This window comes from Microchirus variegatus (genome assembly GCF_963457635.1).
Source record: "Microchirus variegatus genome assembly, chromosome: 8".
Taxonomy (NCBI): domain Eukaryota; kingdom Metazoa; phylum Chordata; class Actinopteri; order Pleuronectiformes; family Soleidae; genus Microchirus; species Microchirus variegatus.
Window position 1 is genome coordinate 20,086,223 of NC_139809.1, and position 6,000 is coordinate 20,092,222.

A 6,000-nucleotide genomic window follows, 5' to 3' on the forward strand; every position below is an offset into this window, starting at 1 on the left:
TTATGGTGTCGACCCAAACCCCAAAGTTCCATAGTGCCAAGGCAGACCTGCTCAGGCTTAGACAGATTGTAAATTAATTTAACATTGAAATAATCCTACATTGTGTTTCTGCCCATACATGTATGACTGAAAGAGTTAAGACATTACACATCCTTTGACTCTTTATTTAAAGGAGAGCCTTTTAAGTCCATTTGTGGCAGTGAATTGTATCGTTCAATAACAACATTTCCAAAAAGTAAAAAAAAAAAAAAAAGAAAGAAAAAAAGTTGGTGCCTTTTCTCACTTGGCTCAGCAAAAAGAAAAACATTCGATTACGAGACTAGATTATGAAACATGGCTGGAATTAAGAGTGAGTCCAGAGTTTTATGTTTTCACTGTGTCTTTGATGCTGGAGAATCAGACGCACTGCTGCATGAGATGTTGCCTCCTGGAATGTGACAAATGGACACTGCAAGGCTTCATTAATAAATCATGAGGACCTGACTGTGCCACATGACTTATGGGAGAGTATGAGTCACACCCTCATATGGTATGTGTGTGTGTGTGTGTCTATTCAATCACTCGTAGACATTTCAGCGCCTCTTTTACTCCTGTTTAAGTCAAACCCTCAGGTTAATTACCAGTTGAGCCATGTTAGACCTTATACAGCATCAGATGACTTATCCAGATGCAGCGTGGAAACCAGGAATCCCACTCAGCAGGGTCTGCCTGGATGAGTCACAGGAATGACAGGAATTCCGTGTCTCAGGGATCCTGGATTTGCTGCCTTGCAGAATGAGTTTTTTTTTTTTTTATCACGCCCTCCAGACATTTGAGTGACGTTAATGCAATTAAAAAAAACAACTAATGGCATCCTGTCATGTCCAGTCATGTACTTTTAACAACATAATCATGTTAAGCAACACTGGTAACACAGATCTGTTTTATAAAGTCAACATATACTGAGAAAACATTGACTATTACATGGATTTAAGTTCAAGGCTTTTAAAAAAAATGTGAATTACACTGACTTTTTACCAACCATCAGCCTTTGTTGCCTTTTCCCAGCAGCATTTTATGGAGAGGTTTTATGTTTCAGTGAATTTTGAACGAAACCATCTGACACATGCACATTGTAAGCCCTGTTACATCTGTATGCACTGCACTGCACTTTTCTCACATGACTTACAATAAGTCATATATTCATACATATGTTTTAAACAGAAAGGAAATGAATCTGAACGTCTCCAGACAAAATAAGTAATAATTAGTAAAGGGTCACACAGTGGTGCAGTGGTGAGCCTTGTTGCCTCAGAGCAAGGAGGTCACATTCAACCCCGTGCTTGAGTGGCTTCAGAAATGTTTCTTTAGCAGGAACAAACAAGCAGGTACACATTTTAAAGGTACAGTGCTTCATACGTTGATTTCTTAGTGTGTATGTGGAGGATTAAGTGGTAGAAAATGAATGAATGAATGAATGAATAATTGGCAAAAATCAACTGACTAAATCTAAAGAAACGGGCCCAATATTTGCTCTGGAATGTGTTTAACATCAATATCTGCTGCCATCTAATGGTGAGACTGCATAATGCAACAAATGGACATCTTCTCCGGTGACAGCTATTGCTAGGCTATTGCTAGGCTAACCGAGCCCACTTTCTTTACAGCCAAAGGTTCATATATATTGTCCTCCATTTTGAAATCCCTCTAAAAGGTTTAGTCTATGGCTATGAAAACCAAACAATTTTTATTTGAAACTGATCATACAGTTATACAACTATACATTATATAATAGTAATATATTCTGTTTTTGCCAATTCCTCTTGGCAACCTTGACTCTCTTACTGTTTGTCCCTCAAATATGCTTATTTCTAATCATGCCCATTTTTTCCAAATAAAATCTTAGCATCTTCAACTATGCTAGCTGATATTATCATGCATCAGTAGCAAAATTCCTTAAAGACATTCAAATATATTCAACTATGGAGGAGATTCAAAGGCAGTCACTGCCACATGACAACACCCTTAATGACAAAACCCAAAATAATTCTAGGCTGGAAGTGAGAACATATGAAAACCAGCTGAACAGACTTTAAAGACAGAAGTCTGGTTGTGACATGTGCTCAGCAGATGCTCTGAATACAATGACAGAGACTCCTATGATGTTAATAGACTGGCATTCATTTCAGAGGAAATGTGATTAAACCAGTTTATGTTACAATGAGCTCAAGTTGTGTCAATTCAGTGACTGGTGATTTTTCAGATGAACAATAAATAAGTGACACAACCTGATTCAGACTTTTGTTCATTAAAAAAGCCATAAAAGGGAAATCTGGAGAAAGTAAATGTGCAACTAGAGAAAGCACTCAGAGAGTATCTGATGCATCTGGATTCCCACTAAAATCCAGTCATTTCTTCCTTGGGCCATAAACTACATTACCAGAAAGTTTTTTAGTTTTTGTTTTTTCAGCCCAATCATTTATTTTTTGAGTAATGCTGCACAGACAAATAAAAGTGGCCAAAATACATTTCCAATAACTCTTTGTATACAGTATCAAACAATACATTATCACCAAGCATTATTATTTTGATAAGTGTATCCAGGATTTGGTCACATATTTGAGTCTGTACTCATCTGAGGTCACAGAGGTCACAAAAAAGATGGAGACTAAACCCTAACACTATACATACATCAAATACAATGACTACAAAACCAAATTAAACATCTAACTTTTGATTATTTTTGTCGATGTTATTGCTCTGCCTCTAATACTGTTGCATCATTTCTATTCACAAAGACCAATATTTTGTGTTCTTCATCTGAAAATAGGCTTTGTAATGCAAAACTATTACACCTGACTAACGGAGTGGGTAGAATTAAAGCGGACCTAGACCGGAAGTTCCAATTAACGCTGTTTTTTAGTGTGTATCTGCATCCTTACCTTGTTTAAGAAGCCCTGAAGGTTCTAAACAAACAGTTCAGCCACTGCAGAGAACGCTGTGTTTTATTGTAATCTCGGGCTCAGCGAGATCTCTGAAAAAACCCGGTCCGGTTACGTAAACAGCGGTTCTCCTGAACAGCAGATCCTCCTGCTCCGGGCACATCCAGTTGCGTACATTGAACCGCAGAAGAAGAATAACGTCCGTTGTGGAGGTGTTTCACGAGCGACAGTGTCTTCTGACTCTGGGTCTGACTCCGGGTCAAAGTCATAAAAGGGACTGCGGCGGGGAGTCATGAAGAAGCTATTATTAAACATTGTTAAAACAATGTTAGATAATGAGTAGCAGTGCATCCACCGTTCCAGAGGGGGGAGCTGTGCTTCTGAGAGCTGGTGTGCTGAATATTTCACTTCCGGGTATTGGCCAATCACAAGACAGTTGGGAAGGCTCTACGCTGGCTGGACAATCACAAGACACTGTCTTCTGGGTGTGAGATTTATGTCTGAAATATCGTGGCCCAGCACACCATCAGAAAAGAGGATTTCTATCGGCGCATTTACAGCAACTAGGAGGTTTTTGACCATAAAGTTAACAAGTTAATGTATAGACCTCCATAACTAATATATATGTGCAACAGGACCACTCTATGTGAGCTATAATGCTGTTATTCTCAAACTTTATACCAAGTACCACCATGTGAAAATATTGAGCTCTCAAAGTAACACCATTATGACCAACGTTAAAATACACTGCTGTAAATAGTCTGTATTTATATGGTGCTTTTCTAGTCTTGTAGACTGTATAACACCAGCACTGTGTCAAAAATATGAAGATTTGGATCAGAATGTCAATTATCAAAATGGTGATGACTGAAAAGTGATTCCGAATAAAGATTAAATGTCAAAAAAACAACACAAAAACAACAACAACCCAGCACTGTGTTATAACACTGTGGAACAGTTTTCTTTACTCACCTAGCCTGGCATACCTCGTTCAATACACATGCAATAATTGTGTGTAACTGTACTTTTTCTCCTCATCTGTTCACTTCTGTAACCTTTTGGTGGACTTTGTAATTTAGTTTTAAATGAATGTATGTTACATACTGTACACATTTTAACCAGTGTGTTATTTTCCTTTTATCTGACCCGGGATAACAGGTAATATATAAAGCAATATTGTGAAGTATCCAGTGTCAGCCGTTCAACACACAGCCCTAACATTTCAGTATTTGCACTCTGTTAATTTGTTTCATTTTAATTTTTGTAATTTGTAAATTATATATGTTGAGGGGTTTCGCATGATTGCATGCATGTGTTGAAAGTTATGTAAGTTCGGAAATAAAGTGAAGTGATGTACAAAACTCCAAATCCAAGTCAGCTCAAACATAACTTGACGTGGACCCGACTTGTGAAAAATATAAATAATATGTACTTGCCTCACTCATTCGCATGTTCTGGACGTGTCCCCTTTTGGTCACATTTGGACACTCAGAAACTTTCCATTGCCAAGTTGAACCAAATTCTTTGGCTGCCATTTTTGGCATAGCTTTCCGAAAGATAAACTAAATATTTTGGCATTTTTCTCCTTACTGCACCGACAAACTATCTTTATTTTTGAGGGAACCAATAGGGGTATGAGAATGGAATAGAATAGAATAGAATGGAATAGAATGGAATAGGTCTAAGGACAGAGGATGTTACCAACCCTGTGAAGTCCCGTGAGACATATGTTTTGTAAACTGTGGGCTATACAAATAAAGATTGATTGATTGATTGATTGAATAGGTGGAAAAGGTGAAATTCGCCTTCGTCTCACAACATAAAATCACAAAAGGAGACACAGAAAGTCATAAAAAAACACACAGTTTTAGTTTAAACAGTTTAGTTTAGAGATAGTCCCAAAAACAATCGATAACACTGAAACAAACAGGGTTAACTTATATAAAAAAAAAAACCCTGCTCTTTACTCTTATACAGTAAAAGCTAGGTGTAGAGTTGCATGTTCTGACTGTGTGCATGGATTTTCTCCGGTTTCCTGTCAACCAGAGAGCTCAGTGGCAGAGTGAGTCATCCTCATCATCAAATCATTCACTGTATGAAAGTGTGTTTCAATCATACCTTTCAAAATGCCTGTGATCACAGAATTCTACAGACAAAAAAAAAATCATACTTTTACATCAGCAAGGACAACAAGAGAGCTATTGTTTTGGCCTCAGGCTGTTGCACTGCAGCACCGTAGAACACCACTCACAGGTCTGCACATGTTTATCCACATCTGTATGTGGTGTTGTGCGAGCTACAGGTAACTGTTAATGATGTGGTCACCGCACTCCACCGCAGAGTTTTTATGAGAAATTCCCTTTGGAAGAAAATGAGTCATGACTGAGCTGGAAGGTCAAGTGAAAGACAAGCAGCTGCGGAACTTTAACTGGAACAGTGGCATTTTGTGAATAAGTGAATCAGACAATCAGAAAACACACATTTTCACAAGATGGTGTCAGCAAAGAAAAACGTGACAAAGGTCATTCATGATTAGTGCTTTAATGATCGTCTTATTGTTAATGAGACCCTTTTTTGTCTTTATAACTAAGAATGTACACTTTACATTATCTTTTAGTTTTGTCTATATATACAGGTGTGTGACATTATTAATATAACATATATGACATTAATAATATATAATGGGCCCATGGTTGATGCAGTGGTTAGCACTCTCGCCTTTGCAGCAAGAAGACCCAGATTCTTGGGTTCGAGAGCCTTTCTGCATGGAGTTTGCATGTTCTCCCCGTGTGTGAGTGTCGGTTTTCTCCGGGTTCTCCGTCTTCCTCCCACAGTCCAAAAACATGCAGATTTGGGGATTAGGTCAATTGGTCACTCTAAATTGACCGTGGGTGTGAGACTGTGAGTGAATGGTTGTTTGTCTCTATATGTGGCCGCTGCCATGGACTGGTGAACTGTCCAGGGTGTACCCCGTCTATAGGCCTATGTCAGCTGAGATAGGCACAGCACCCCCTGCGACCCCCGGGTAATGGATAATGGATATATGGAAGTATATGTAATTATATTATATTATATAATT